This window comes from Macaca nemestrina, chromosome 11, assembly GCF_043159975.1.
Source record: "Macaca nemestrina isolate mMacNem1 chromosome 11, mMacNem.hap1, whole genome shotgun sequence".
NCBI lineage: Eukaryota > Metazoa > Chordata > Mammalia > Primates > Cercopithecidae > Macaca > Macaca nemestrina.
This window is the reverse complement of record NC_092135.1, coordinates 50,830,457-50,847,935: the sequence shown is the minus strand read 5'-3', so window position 1 is coordinate 50,847,935 and position 17,479 is coordinate 50,830,457.

The following is a 17,479-nucleotide window of genomic DNA, read 5'->3' as shown; positions in this document are numbered from 1 at the left end:
TCTTTCCATTTGTTTGGGTCCTCTTTAATTTCTTCCATTATTGTTTTACAGTTTACATTATAGAAGTGTTTCACCTCCTTGGTTAAATTTATACCAAGATCTTTTATTATTTTTTGTAGCTATTGTAAATGAAGTTGTTTTCTTGATTTCTTTTTTCTGCTAGTTTATTATTGGTGTGTTAAATGTTACTACTTTTTGTATGCTGATTGTATCCCAGAACTTAGCTGAATTTACCAGTTCAAAGATTTTTTTTGGTAGAGGCTTTAAGCTTTTCTAAATATATCACATCATCTACAAAGACAATTTGACTTACTCTTTCTGATTTGTATGCTTTTTATTTCTAGTTCTTGCCTGATTGCTCTAACTAGGACTTCCAATAGTATGCTGAATAAGAGTGGTAAAAGTGGGCATCTTTGTCTTATCCTAATTCATAAAAGATTTTAGCTTTTCTCCATTCAGCATGATGTTAGCTGTGGATTTGTTTTACATCAACTTTCTTATGTTGTGGTATATTCCTTCAATTCCTACATTATTGAGAGTTTTTATCATGAAGAGATGTTAAATTTTGTCAACTGCCTTTTTCTGCATCTATTGATACAATCATAGTATTTCATCCTTCGTTCTGTTGATATGATGTATCACATTTATTAATTTGCATCTGTTGTACCACGCTTGCATTCCTGGGATAAATCTCACTCAATCACGGTAGGTTATCCTTCTGATGTGTTGTTGCATTTGGTTTGTTTTGTTGATATTTTTGTTTCTATGTTCATCAGAGATACTGGCCTATAGTTTTCTTTTTATGTTATGGCATTGTCTGGTTTTGCTACCAGTGTAATGTTGGCCTCCTAGTATGCATTAGAAAGATTCTCTCCTTTCCATTTTTTGGCAATACGGCAGGCATGCTGATCTTTGGGCCTCCAGGTGTCATATAGGGATGCCAGTAGTGGCAGATCTGAGCACGCTGGTCCTTGTGCCTCCAGACAGCTTACTTGGGTGCCAGTAATGGCATTGGTAGGCCAGGTCCATGGGTCCTTGGGCCCCTGCTCAGCATGTGTGGCATCACCAATGGCAGTAGTGGCAACAGCCAACCCTCAGGCCCCAAGCCTCATGCTAAGACTGACAGCAGAGGCAACAGTTGGCTGGACAGGCTAGTCCCCAGTCAAGCTGGTGAACACAAGTGGATGTCAGTGGTGGCAGCAGCAGAAGACTGGGCAAATCTGTCCCTGGTTCCCTTGGAGATGCATGCAGGTGCCATTGGCAGGTTGGGTGGGCCTGTCTTCAGGCCACAAGAAAACATATTTGGGCACCGGCAGTGGCAGTCAGTATGGGCCTGTCCTCAGGCCCCAAGACTGCTCTAGTTCCCAGGCCCCTTGAAGGTGTGTGCAGATGCACAGTGGTCCTGCTGCTAAATAGGGTGGGTTTTCTGTCAATGGCAGCAGCTCCAGACAGGCAGTTGTCTGGCTCTGAGCAGCACACACTTCAGCTCCCTTTGTCCCAGATGCAGCCTCCCTGGTACACTGCACTACATATTCCCTGAAAACATAGAACACTGAGTGGGCTAGAATGCTGGAGTCCTACCCCCACTACCAGGTCCAGCTGGTGTCACAATACTGCAGCCTTCTGGGTTGATGTCAGGGATATCATCAAGGCTTCAGAAATGTGGGTGTATAGGGACTATCTCATCATTTTGAGAGCCCAGTCCCACCAGAGTAGTACAAAATTATACTGTGCTGCAGCCGCTTGAGTCTCGGGGGATGTATGGGAACCAATACAAACTTCCTCTCTGGATCAATGCTGTCATCTGGACACCAGGCAGCTCCCTACACTAACTCAGGGCCCAAAAGAGCCAAGGGGCTTATCAGTGGCTAGAATTGCAGGAGTACGTGGTGGGAATGTAGACCACTGAGAATCTCTCACTTACATTTTCCTCATGATGGAGAATTTCTCCTGACTCCAAACCAATCTTGGCCAGTATGGCTGTCTTGCTTTCCTCTCCTTCTGTATCTCAGGAGTTCCCTGTCACTTTCTTGCTGGATGCTAGTGTTCTCTCTTAGAAGCTCTGTTCATCATGTGGTTATCTATTTGTCGTTTTGGTCCTTGTCTGTGAAGGAGGTGAGTGCCTAGTGCCAAGTGCCTCTAGTCAGCCATCTCGTAACCCCCTCACCACCTGTATTCTAAGTTCATTCTTCCAGCACCATTGTTCACAATGTATCATAAAAGATTTTAAAAAATTTCTTGTCTGTGCATCTGGAAGAAAGTACAACTAAAACAAGTGGAAGAGAGGAAAGAAAATCAATGATGAAAACCATGTCAAAAGCTGTTACTAATAAATGTCAAATTTCATATATTATGATATAATAGCTCATGTTTTCAAACAGAAGATAATTACCTTCCACAAAGCTACCTGAACAAAATGTAAGCTGAATCATAAACCTTCACAAATTCAGACTAATTGTGCAAGCCAGCTAAAAATTAGAAATTTACATTATATTCAAATTTGAAAGAAATTCAAAATATAAAATGCTATTTTCTTGAACTTGTCAGGTTACAAATTAACTTCATTTCCAACAAAGCTCAACTGGAAAATAAATCCCCAACAAAAGAAATGATATGGTGGAAAGAGTGCTTAAAAGAAGTTTAGAGCCAACTTAGACTGCTAGATGCTAGATGATCACCTTTTTTTCCAATTATTTTATTGTGGCAAAATACATGTGAATAAAATTTACCTTATCCATTTTAAGTATAAAGTGCCGTGGTATTACATTCATATTGTTGTATAACCATCACCATGGTCTATCTCTAGAACTCTTCATCTTGCAAAACTGAAACTATATAGCCATTAAACAACATCTTCTCTTTACCTTACCCTCTCCCATCTGCCCCAGCAACCACCATTCAACTTTCTGTTTCTAGGATTTCTGACTCTATGATTTATACCCCATATAAGTGGAATCATATAATAGGTGTCTTTTTTGTGACTGGCTTATTTCACTTAGCATAATATGTTTCAAGGTCCATCCATGTTATAGCACATGACAGAATGTCCTTCCTTTTTAAGGTTTAAACAGTATTGCATTATATATGTATATATTTTGCTTATCCATTCATTTCTTGATGAAAGTAACACTTTTGGGTTGCTTTCATAATTTAGCTATTATGAATAATGCTGCTATTAATATGGGTGTACAAATACCTGTTTGAGACCCTATTTCAATAATTTCAGGTACACTCTTAGAAGTGGAATTGCTAAAATCTAGTTTTAGTTTTTTTAAATGGCATACTATTTTCTACAGTGGTTATAATATTGTAATATTTGATATGCCAATTAACAGTGACCAAGGGTTCCAATTTGCCACATCCTCACTAACAATTATTTTCTTGGTTTTTGTTTGCTTGTTTGTTTTACTAATGGGTGTGAGGTGGAATCTTATTTTGGGGGTTGTTTGTTTGTTTGTTTGTTTTTGAGACAGGGTTTCACTCTGTCTCTCAGGCTGGAGTAAAGTGGTATGATCACAGCTCACTGTCATCTCCAACTCTTGCACTCAAGTGATCCTCCCACCTCAGCTTCCCAAGTAGCGAGGACTAGCAGGCATGAACCACCATGACTGGCTGGCTAATATTTTAGGTTTTTTTTTTTTTTTTTGGGTAGAGACAAAGTCTCACTATGTTACCCATGCTGGTCTAAAATTCCTGTCTCCAAGCGATCCTCCCACCTTGACCTCCCAAAGCACTGGGATTATAGGCATGAGCCACCATGCCTGGCCACCTTTTAATAGACTTATTGGCCATTCATATATATTCTTTGGAGAAAAGTCTATGCAAGTGTTTAATCCTTTTAAACCATGTTGTCATTATCATTGAAATATCCCTTAACATAATTTTTGCATTATTAAAATATACAAACGTATAACCTGACTTTGAAGTCAATGTAAAAATATCACTGAGGGCACTGCCCATTATATTACTTAATACCAACTGAGTTTTTTGTTCATTTGTTTGTTTTTTCATTCTTAGTATTCCAAAGTATTGTCCATTTATTGCACAGAAGACACTTAATAAATGTTTGCAGTTAATAAAGACAATATGCAATGATACTTGTTAATTATATGCTCATTTATAGCAAATATATATGCTCTCAAATTTTTGAAAAAAATATTCTCCTGTGTAAAATAAGTACACATATTGAAATATTATTAATGGCTCTAATTTCCTTAGGTGAGTGTAATATAAAGTTAAATGAAAACTCCAAATAGATTTTTTAAATTCTGAAATTTGTATGTTTTGTTCACATTGTATTGCACATGCACCAAGAAATTAATGGGCAGTTTCTTTTTTTGAAATATCAAAGCTATACATTAAAACAGGAACAGGTAAATTATTTTCATGATTAGTTGATGCTATTGTTTGAATGTCCCCTCCAAAACTCACATTGAAATGTAATTGCCATTGTAATGGTGTTATGTGGTGAACCTTTAAGAGGTGCGTAGGTCATAAGGGATCTGCCCTTATAAGTGGGTTAATCCCATTATCCTGAGAGTGGGTTAGTTACCATAGTAGTGGGCTCTGATGAAAGGATAAGACTGGATCCCATTTTGTCTTTCTCTGTCTTGTGTGCTCACCTGACCTTCCACTATGTTATGAAGCAACACAAAGCCTCTTGCCAGATCCCAGCACCATGCTCTTGGACTTCCCAGCCACTAAAACTATGGGACACACAAATTTTTCTTTACCCAACCTGAGGTTCTCTGTTATTCAGCAGCAGAAAATGAAGATTGTTGGTATAAAATATAACTTAACCTATATATAAAGAAAGAAAAACAGAATAAAACTATTGAAAATGATAAAACTGTAATTGACTCTTGGACAACACATAAAAGTTTTACATAATTCTAATCTAAAATGTACATTTTATCTGTTAAATATGTATCACACTTCAAAATAAGGAATGATTCTGAATAATATCCACTAATGGCTTTTGGAGCATTCAATTAAGATTATTTCTTCATTTCCCACCTGTAGTTCTCACGGAAGAGTTGACTGTAAAATATTCACATTCACACTGGAACCAGATGTCTAAAAGACAGCTCCCGACCCCAGGCAGTGATCCCCTTAAGCATGAAGTTAACACTAATAATGACTGAAATCAGAAATTTTCTGCATCTCTTAACAGATAAGTATTAACATAGCTGATGTAAACTAACATTGACTAACCACTCATTGAGTACCAAGGCATATGTCAAGTGTTTTGTGTGCATAATCTCACTGAATTCTCCCAACAGTCTTATGAGGTTAGTTCTATTATTTCACTTCTACATTGAAACTGGCCTAGGGTTACAGAACTAGCAACTGGCAAAAGAATATCCAACACAGAATTTTTGGCTTAGCGCTATCCTGAATCAGTATTATCAAAAATTATTGCCCCAGCTCTTCAAAGAAACACTGCAAAAACAGAATACCTAAAACATTTTAAAGTTTGACTAAAAATGTCTAAATAACAGCTAAATCAAAAATCGATTAAAATATAGCATTCTGTCTTGAAGTTTTGATTATATTTGAAGATTTAAATTAAAAATAATTTGGATGAAATAGAAAATATGAACTATGAGAAGGTGATTTTTTTAAAGACTTAATTTTTAAAAATTTAGTCCTCACAGTTCATTCTTCTGGCAACTCTTGTTGCCTGGTTACCACCAAGCAGGGAAAACCAACTAAACAAGAATTATCACAACTATGCCAAAAATAATGAACACTTCTTATTTTCCTGTTCTACTCTAAAATAATTATTTATAAAATAGAGCAAATAAAAACATAAGCCTAGGTGGTTAGTGTGGCTCATGCCTGCAATCCCAACATTTTGGGAGGCCAAAGCAGAAAGAAGGCTTGAGACCAAGAGTTCAAAATCAGCCTGGGCAATATAGCAAGACCTGTCTCTACAAAAAAATTAAAATAAAAAAATTAGCCAGGCATGGTGGTGTGGCTGGTAGTACTAGCTACTTGGAACGCTGAGGTAGGAGGATCATTTGAACCCGGGAGTTCTTGATTGCAGTGAGGTAGCATCATGCCACTGCATTCCAGCCTGGGTGACAGAGTGAGACCCTGTCTCTAAAAAAATAAATATAGGCCTCATAATAACCACTTAATATATAAATGAATATTTTCTTCATTCTTTGTTAGGTCTTCAAGACATCTACATACATAACTGATTAATGTATTTTTAGCTTTAGCAAAAAATAAATAAATACCTTACAGCATCTGACTAGTGAGTCACTCAAAGTGTTCTGTTGTTCAAAGCAAGAACCTGTTTTTGATCAGCACTCTGAAAATAGGGAATGAATAATATGAATTCCAGATAAGGAATGTATAAATCCAATATCTGTTGGTTTTGCTGTCTTAAGCTTCTCACACCCTTTTCTTAACAAAATTCCTCTTACCTGGGGTAAATTCTTGTAGTACAAGTGAAATTCTTGCATCCCAGACCATAGAGATAGTCACATGACCCCTAAATGAATAAAGTTCTTCATCTCCTTGGCCACATTATCCAAGATGGACAATCATACTTTTCAGTGAAATTTACTACATAAACACTAAAGAGTTTGGGGGTTTCTTTTTTGGATTGCGATCTGTAAGTACACAAGTTTGCGGCTACTGTCTTTCCCACCATTTGGGGAAATCCTGTTTGTGAATAAAGTCACACAGGGTTGAGTAATTGAATAGCATCATTCAAAAAAAGTTCCTTGCTTGTCATTCACAGATACATAACCAACATACTTCTTTTTTTGCATAATGTAATTTGATTTGCATTTCTATTGCAAGCAAACAGTTTGAGAAATATAATTCACTCAACCATGGAGTTAATTGATTCCCTCTTGAATATATTTATATTTAGGAACTTCGGATTTTGAGATGAGTTCTTTAAGACAACTACCTGCTGATAAAGTCATATTTCCTTTTTATTTGTCTTTAAAGTATCTCAAGTGTCAAGCAAATAGTGGTAGGAAATTGAAATTCTGTGACTGAACACCCTCAATGTATACATTATCGTCACCAATATTTGGGGAGAATAATTACAAAAAAAAAATCTCTTCCAAAAAATACCTCACTTCAATATCATAAAAACTTAAATTCTATCATCAGAAGTTATTTCCTAATGTTAAGCCCTGTCATTTCCCTTCAGTCCTATTTTGAGAAATAAATAAAATGAGGCACTTACATCTTAGTGTGAATTTCTCAGACAATTTTCTTCTATAATAAGAGAAATAACAGAAGAAGAGTGGGTGCCAAAATGTTTCAGAAAGAGGGTAAAATGTAAAAGGATCAAGAGAACAAGAAAACAAGATACAGACTGGGAGGAAATATTTGCAAAAGAAATACCTGATAAAGGACTGTTATTCAAAATATATACAGAACTCTTAAAACTTAAGAAGAAGAAGAAAACAAACAACCTGATTTAAATATGGGCAAATATCTGAATAGACACCTCACCAAACAAAATACACAAATGTCAAGTAATCATAGAGAAAGATTCCCAACATGATAAGACATTAGGGAATTGCAAATTAAAATGAGATACTATTACATGTCTATTAGGATGGCTAAAATCCAAAACACTGACAACACTAAATGCTGGAAACAGGAGCAAAAGGAGCTCTCGTTCATTGCTGGTGCGAATGCAAAATGGTACAGCCACTTTGGAAGAGAGTTTGGCAGATTCTTACAAAACTAAACATACTCATACCATATGATCCAGCAACCACACTCCTTGATATTTACCCACATTAGTTGAAAATGTATGTCCACATGAAAACCTACACACAAATGTTTATAGTAGTTTTATTCATAATTACCAAAGCTTGGAAGCAACCAAGATGGCCTTCAGTAGGTGAATGGGTAAATAAACTGTGGTACATTCCGACAATGGAATATTATTCAGCACTAAAAATAAAGGAGCTATCAAGCCACACTCAAAAAATGGAGGAACTTTAAATGCATATTGCTAAGTGAAAGGGGCCAGTCTGAAAAGGCTAAACCCTGTATGATTCCAATGACATGACATTCTGGAAAAGGCAAAAGCGTAGAGACAAAAGAAAGATCAGTGGTGGACAAGGGTTTAGGGGGAGGGAGGGATAAATAAGTAGAGCAGAGGGGCTATTTAGGGCAGTGAAACTATTCTGTATAATATCATAATGATGTCTACACATTATTATACATCTGTTAAAACCCACAGAACATACAACACAGAGTGAACCTTAATGTAAAATATGAATTTGGGTAGATAACGATGTGTCAGTGTTGGTTCATTGATTCTAACAAATACCACTCTGGTGCGCTGGTGAGAGACGTTGATGATGGGGAGGCTGTATGTATGTGGCAAGGGGTTACATGGGAACTCTGTATTTTCTGCTTAATTTCTTTTTAACTTAAGACTTCTCTAAAATATAAAGTTTTTTTTTAACAAAACCAGTGAAACAGATGATGACCATAAGTCAACAAATGGTATGCATCATAATGCCCCCATCCCTATCACTCTTCAGTGGGAAGAACACGGGATTTAAAGTGTTCTATTCACATAACAAATATTTACCAAAAGGTATTGTGTGCCTGTGCTAGGTGTCTAAATAAATACAAATAATCATTGTTTGCATACAGCTTGTAGTCTAATAAATACAATAAACAAATAAATATGTAATTACAGATGACAATAAGTGCTATAAAGGAAATATATAGGGACCCAAAATAGCATGATAGTGGGGACAATTTTTTCAAGAAAAGGGAGAAGAAAGGTAGACCAGCAGATACAGAGAGAAGTGGGATGAAAGAAGCCTGTTTTTAACATGGCAGTACTAGATAATATTTGAATATTGGTGAGGATAGTCCAGTAGAGAAAGAGAGTCATAAACACAGGAGAGAGAGAGAGAGGTGATAAATTATGAAGCAAGACCTGAAAATGAGGGTTGGAATTCAGAATGCACATGAAGGACTTACTCTTTGATGGGAGGAATTCCTCCATTGCAGCAGAAGGAGAAATGTAGAAAAAGAAGAATATTTTCAGGAACCCTAGTAAGAACACAAAGGCCTTTCCGCCAGGTGAACAGAAATCTCCTTTTGGGGTTGTGCCATAGATGACAGAGGTAGAAAGCACTGAAATAATTTTTTATGAAATCTACTAGACATTGGCACCACCTTTCTTGGTTGGCGAAAAAAAAAAAAAAAAGAAGAAAGTTTTTTTTCAATTACTGTAGAGAGTTTCTTTTTTGCCAGGGGCAAGATTAAAGCTATGCTGATGGGAGGAAAATCCCACTTTGTATCAACTAGACTGTATGTTCTCTGGGCTGTTTAAAAGCTTGTGTTGGTAACATACACTTGTTTCTTTTTCTTTTTTTTTTTTTTTTTTTTTGGTGAATTTTATGGTATGCAAATTTTATCTAAGAAAAGCAAAATATTGAACATGAATGTCCTGAGCCTCCCAAACTTAGTCTAAACCTAAACAAATATGGCGGTGAATTTTTTTTTTTTATTATTATACTTTAAGTTCTAGGGTACATGTGCATAACGTGCAGGTTTGTTACATATGTATATTTGTGCCATGTTGGTGTGTTGCACCCATCAACTCGTCAACATTGAGAAAATTAGCCACTGTGGCTAGTGGGAAGACTAACCTGGAACTTGAGTAGCCACACTGGTCTGCACTCACAGGACATCCTCCATGGCCCGGGTCAGCAACAACTGTGCAAACTAGGAAGTTCATTAGCAACTGGCCAAGGTCTGAAACATTCTAGGGTGTAAGACAAGAGAGAAGAAAGAGGGGGGTGGCTTTTTTGATGACAAGTGGAATTTTCTGGGGCATAGTATGTAGACCTGAGCAGGATTTAAAAGAAAGGGCTCCAAAACTGAGAGAAATGGGGAGTGATGGAAGCTGGAGAGAGAAAGAAAGAGACCCGAGACAGAGAATGTCCACTTGAGACACCTTCTTTTAGAAGGTCTGAGTGTCCCTGGCCCTTCCTTTGGTGACTCAAAAACATGACTAAGTCATATAAAATGATTCTGTCCTCCAGCATAATATGGCCTTTCTGAGACCCTTTCAGTGCATATTTGATCTGAAGAACATAGGATGTGTTGTTGAATTTCAGATTACCCAGAAAACAAAGAAATACAAAATCCCACAGAGTGAACCCTAATGTAAAACATGAATTTGGGTAGATAATGATGTGTCAGTGTTGGTTTATCGATTCTAACAAATACTCTGGTGTGCCGGTGAGAGATGTTCAGGAGGAAATTTAGGGGAGTGACTAGAACTGGCTCACCTTAGTCTGTGGTTTTAGGTCAGATGACACTGATTACTGGGACAGGGGAAAGAGAGCCACAGGCACTGGGGTAAAAACAGGAGGACTGAGAGAGGCTTTGTCACAACTGGGTCACAGATTTATGAGACAAGATTTTCAATGAGGATTTTAAAGAGAAAAGATATAAAATAGTATTTGTGACAAGTTGGAGAGTGATACTCGAACAACTTCAATTCCTGGGAAGAATTAAGGGCCCATTTAAGACAGGTACCGGGTTTAGGCATTGCCTCTGCCATTTATCGGCTATATGATTCTTTTACAATACACTTATCCTCTTCGAATCTGAGTTCCCTTGGTGGTAAAATGGGGATAGTAACACCTCTGATACAAGCCTGTAAAAAGAATTAAGATTATGTATATAAATTCTTTATGCATAGTAAATTCTCAAAAACCACTAGTTTCTTTTCTGCTTTCACGATACATAAGCCTTACAAAGTGGTAGGGTCTTTTATTTTTAGGTAAATATTCATCTGAGAGTGTTTTCCTAAGTATGGTGTTAGCATTAGGAATATCACTTCCTAAATAATTTCAGGCATTTTGAACATGGAAAATTGTTCAAGGTATATATAATTCCTGAATCAGTGGGCTAACCACTGTATCCAGATGTTTTTATTCAAGTCAGTCTTAGGACCTAAAGTATCAAACCAATCTCATTCAGATTTATTTATACCTAGAAGACAATCTTTCCAGAATGAAAATAAAACCCTTTTAAATATTCTTATCAACATGTTACCTTTATGTTTTTACTGTTATTGGTAAACTGATAATGAGAAAGCAATTTGATACAAATGCTTCTATTTGAAGAAAATAGGTTTTGGACTTCCAATGGGATTTTGTATTTCTTTGTTTTCTGGGTGATCTGAAATTCGACAATGCTGCACCAGGTTTCCATGCTTTAATGTTCATCAGAATCACCTCAAAGCCATGTTAATAATTCAAGTTTGGGCACCTTCACCCTGGAACATGTGATTCTTTAGGTCTGAGGTGGAACCAAGGAATATGCATGTTCACCAGCATTCCAGGTAACATTAACGCAGGTGATCCTTAAACTTCATTTTGAGAAACACCTGCAGACTGACAAGATGTCTATTCCCTTTGGAAAAATTATTTGTTTTTATCGTGGAGAATCTAAAGAAACTCATTTTTTATTTTCATGTACAGACCATACTTGATTTTTCTCTTGCAAAAAAAGAAGATATTCCTTCCTTACATCGAATTTATATTCACTTTGAGTGTTGCACTTTATGGATACATATATTTTACAGCGTTTGAAATGTTAATTTTATAATTTTTTTTTTTTTTTTTTGAGACAGAGTCTCACTCTGTCATCCAGGCTGGAGTGCAGTGGCGTGATCTCGGCTCACTGCAAGCTCCGCCTCCCAGGTGTAATATTTTTATAATGAAGGTCTATATGATTTGTATCTTTTTTACTAGCGGCTTTGACAGCTATTTAACTTATCACTTGATAGTACAATAGCAATAATTTTGCATTTTTCTTTATCTATGAAATCTATCGATCTTCATTTACTTTGAAGCCCCAAGGACTATCTAATTTTTCTGCTTTAAATTCCTACCTTTAAGAATTTTATGTGAAAGAGAAGAGATGTCCTGAAATTTCCTTGGGAATTTTCTCTGAAGGATATTTACTAACTATATCTTGTCTATCCTTTCTTTTGTTCCAACAATAAGTCATATTTCTTTACACATGGTAACTGATAACATTACAAACACAAAATTGCAAGCTTATGTAGAATTGAAGCCAGGAAAAATCTGGAGGACAACTATATGTCTTTTAGATAACTGCTTTTCAGGAGCATTCAAAATACATAGTTCAGATACCAAATAACAAGTAAATGTAACGCCTTCCAAGATGGAACATGAGGTCTATTTTAAGAGGAAGAAAAGATTGGAAAATATCCCAGAAACGTCATTATGTGAGCAGGTTGAACAATCCACTAGCATAAAAGGAATTTTTTGAAAAAGAAGTCACATTACACATTTATTACATTTAAGGAAGATGGTAGAATAAAAATTGTCAGATTTCCTTAGGGAAAACATTCAAATGAAACTCCTAAACTATAACTGAATATTACAGTTTCATCCATTCTGTTTGGAATCATGGGACCAGAAGGAATGATAGGCACTCATCTGGCCATTTTCCTACCTTTAGTCAATTCCCATCACTAAGTCACCTAAGCTTAGTAAATAATCAATCCCAGTTTAAATGCCTGTAGAGGAACAAACTTTAAAAATTTCTTATTTGTCAGTTCAACAACCAATGTGCAAGTTGAATCCATTTTATTCCTTCTTTTATTCAATCCAAAAATATTGATTAACATACTATGTACAAGGTACATCATTGCCAAAATCTCCAGACAAAAACTCCATAAAATTTAGTCGATTACTGAAGCATCTTTAATACATAAAATCAAACATTAGATTTGTTCCAATGAGGTAGACATTATACAAAATTGTGAATTTTAACGTTTTCTGCACTGTTCCTTTTCAGTTCATTACCCACTCACATCTCTATCCCCAAATCACAGTACAGAGAAGATTTGAGGAAATTTAAACTGTTCAGCTCAGGAATTCTTGAATACTTGCTTCATTTACAGGCATATAAATGTTTAATATTGATATTTGATAAGCTAATGATATGCACAAATGTTTAGGGTTATTTGATAAGCGAATGAGATGCACAAATTTGTAATCTGTAGAAGCTATTGGCATGTATTTGTATTCAATCAGAAATGGCATACTATTATTACAGGACAGGAAAGAATTCAAACTACAGGTGCTCCTCGACTTACGATGGAATTATATAACCATTGTAAGCTGAAAATATCATTAGTCGAAAATTCATTTAATACACCTAACCTACCAAACAATGTAGCTTAGCCTACCCTGCCTTAAACGTGCCCAAAACAGTTATATTAGCTTACAGCTAGACAAAAATCATCTAACACAAGTACTATTTTATAATAAGGTGTTGAGTACTGTACACAGATGGGTGTTTTGTAGACATGATGCAATGAGATAACACAAAACACAATATCCCAAAACCACAGGTAACAGTACACTACAGAGTATTGGTTGTCTACCCTTGTTGTCACATAGCTGACTAGGAGCTGCAACTCACTGCTACTGCCTGGCATCTTAAGAGAGTTTCCCTACCACATATCGCTAGCATGGTAAAATACCAAAATTCAAAATTTGAAGTATGATTTCTACCAAATGCATAATACTTTCACACCACTGTAAAGTTGAAATATTCTTAAGTCAAACCATTGTAAGTTCGGGACCATTTGTACTTGGAGCTCCCCGCAACCCTTTATTTAGGTGGGAGAAAATAACAGGCAAGGGATGGGTTATAAAGTGAATATACTTACTAGAAGATATAAATTTTTGGAAAGATAAGATTTTGATGGAAGAAATGAGGAGGTGTTAGCCACTCTAGCTGTTGTTGGACTAAACTGTAAGTGGAATATTTTTCCCTTATATACCTCTATGTTCCAATATAACATCTGCGTATGATTGATGGGCATTTGGAGCTCCTCCCTTGCTTACCCACAGGATGCAGACCCCTATACTTACCTCCAACTTTGCCTTCTCTAATGTTTCTAGAATAAATGATGTTCTGCAAACACATAATATGTGTACATGACCTTGTGCCTTCATTCTATCAAAATAATTTGTCTTTGTCATGTTTCCCAGTGCCAAAATGTTCCACCATGTATATTCTTCATTCAGAATCTTATCTGAAGTATCCAAGGTTAAAAGTTGTTATATGATCATATCATGATATAAGAAAATTAACTAAACTGCACAAAACTCAGACTTTTTTCATATCTGATATTCTTGCAAGTCTTCTTGGTTTCACCTGTCTCTCATTCTAGTCACCAGTGCAACAAATTCTTCATGAGCTCTTCCCAGCTTCACAGCGTCTTACATCCATCCCACTGTACATGCCTCTTTTCTCCAGTCCTAAGCTTCTCTATGGAAATACAAGGACTCATACTTTACACAGACACAGCCTCGAATATAATTCCTCATGACACAAAGTTGGCCAAAGGAGAACAGAATCCAACACATCAATGCTTCTCCCCTTCTCCTCCCATCTCCTCACCCCTGGCGTACAAGTATATGGTCTGGAATACATTTTGCATGGCTACTCAGCTGCACATTCAGCCTCTCATGGCAGTAAGTAATTCATAGACTTACATTGTTCTCTTTTCTATTCTGCTTCATTCCTCTATCCTTCACTCCCACTCCCTGGAATTATTATCCAATAAAATACTTATAGAAAGACTTTTGACTTAGGCTCTGCTCTCTGGAGGAACCCAGATAAGAAAGGCAATGACTTTCATTTTCATACTGACTTCCTAGAAATATTCTTCCCAATCTGTACTTATTATAGGTCAGTTAGGAGAAGAGGATAGTATCAATAGCAATATATTTTGGAAAGTTCTCCTCAACTAACATGCCAGATATATATAGACTGCACATATTAGACTAGTTAGACTAGTTCTGGATACTACTCAGTATGATTGCATTACTTCTTGGAGTCATATTTTGTTGTAGAAATATATCTCTTTTAGAAGACAAATTTCTTAGAAAACAATAACTTATGTCAAAATGTTTAAATAACTCACTTTTTCAAAAGCCTGTTTAATGTTTAAGTAATATGTGCTTTATTAAAAAAAAAAATTCTCTGCACTGCTATGTCTGGAAACCCCTTTCACACCTCCCTCACTTCCCCCAATATAAGCTACAATATTCTACTTTTTAAAGAAATTTAAATATTTGATAAGCAATAGGAACTTGGTTATTTTTGCTTTTTGAAGTGCATTACTGATCAACAAAAAAGCCACCTTTAAGCCTACTTAACATTGCATAACGAAGTTGTGCTTTTTACATTTTAATATTCTAAATAGTTCACTGGGAAAATAATACTCCATAAACAACCTAGAAGACTGATGTAAACCCCCATTTCACCATAAAAATATAGATAATCAATAAAGTATAACTCTCATTTTTCATATATAAAGATGAACAGAAAAGTATTTTTTTAAATCCTGGGTATAAGAAAAGAGGTTAGAAAACTCATAGCCACAGTGTTTGATATGGTTTTGCTCTGTGTCCCCACCCAAATCTCATCTTGTAGCTCCCATAATCCCCATGTGTTGTGGAAGGGACCCAATGGAAGATGACTGAATCATGAGGGTGGATCTTTCCCATGGCCTTCTCATGATAGTGAATGCATTTCACAAGATCTGATGGTTTTAAAAACAGGAGTCTCCCTGCACAAGCTCTCCCTCTTGTCTACCGTCCTGTAACACGTGCCTTTCACCCTCCACCATGATTGTGAGGCTCCCCAGCCACATGGAACTGTATGTTCAATAAACCTCTTTCTTCTGTAAAATGTCCAGTCTCAAGTATGTCTTTATCAGCACTGTGAAAACAGACTAATACAGTAAATTTGTACCAGTAGAGTAGGGCATTGCTGAAGAAATACCCAAAACTGTGGAAGTGACTTTGGAACTGGGTAACAGGGAAAGGGTGGAACAGTTTGGAGGGCTTAGAAAAAAAACAGGAAAATGTGGAAAAGTTTGGAACTTCCTAGAGACTTGTTGAATGGCTTTGAAAAAATGCTGACAGTGATAAGAACAATAAGGTCCAGGCTGAGATGGTCTCAGATGGAGATGAGAAACTTGTTGGGAACTGGAGACTAGGTGACTCTTGTTACATTTTAGCAAAGACACTGGTGGCATTTTGCCCCTGTCTAGAGATTTTTGGAGCTTTGAACTTGAGGGAGATAATTTAGGGTGTCTGGTAGGAGAAATTTATAAGCAGCAAAATCCCATTTTTTGAGGAGAAATTCAAGCCAGCTGCAGAAATTTGCACAAGTAATGAGGAGTTGAATGTTAATCACCAAGACAATGGGGAAAAGGTCTCTAGGGCATGTCAGAAACCTTTGCAGCAGCCCCTCCCATCACAAGACCAGCGACCTAGGAGGAAAAAGTGGTTTTGTGGACTGGGCCCAGGGGCCTTGTGCTATGTGCAGCCTAAGGACTTGGTGCCCTGCATCCCAGTCACTCCAGCTGTGGCTGAAAGGGACCAACATAGAGCTCAGGCCATGGCATCAGAGGGTGCAAGCCTCAAGCTTTGGCAGCTTCCATGTGGTGTTAAGCTTACAAGTGCACAGAAGTCAAGAATTAAAGTTTGGGAACCTCTGCCTAGATTTCAGAAGGTGCATGGAAACAACTGGATGTCCAGGCAGAAGTTTGCTGTAGAAGTGGGGTCCTCGTGGAGAACATCTGCTAGGGCAGTGTAGAAGGGATATGTGGGGTGGAAGCTCCCATACAGAGTCCCTACTGGAGTACCACCTAGAGGAGTCATGAGAAGAGGGTCACTGTCCTCCAGACCCCAGAGTGGTAGATCCAATGACAGCTTGCACCATGCACCTGGAAAAGTCACAGACACTCAATGCCAGCCCATGAAGGCAGCCTGCGGGGATGCTGTACCCACAAAGCTACAGGGGCAGAGCTGCCCAAGACTATGGGAATCTACCTCTTGCATCAGCCTGACCTGGATGTGAGTCATGGAGTCAAAGGAGATCATTTTGGAGTTTTAAGACTTGACTGCCTTGCTGGATTTCGGATTTGCATGGGGCCTGTAGCCCCTTTGTTTTGGCCAATTTCTCTAATTTGAAATGATTGTTTTTACCCAATGCCTGTACCACCATTGTATCTAGAAAGTAACTAACTTTCTTTTGATTTTACAGGCTCATAGGTAGAAGGGACTTGCCTTGTCTTGGATGAGACTTTGGATTGTGAACTTTGAGTTAATGCTGAAATGAGTTGAGACTCTGGGGGACTGTTGGGAAGGCATGGCTGGTTTTGAAATGTGAAGATATGAGATTTGGGAGTATATTTAGGCTGTGTTCCCACCCAAATCTCATCTTGTATCTCCCATAATTCCCATGTATTATGACAGAGACCCAGTGGGAGATTACTGAATCATGGGGGCAGGTCTCTCCCATGCTGTCCTCATGATAGTGAATGAGTCTCATGAGATCTGATGGTTTTAAAAATGGGAGTTTCAGCCGGGCATGGTGGCTCATGCTTGTAATTCCA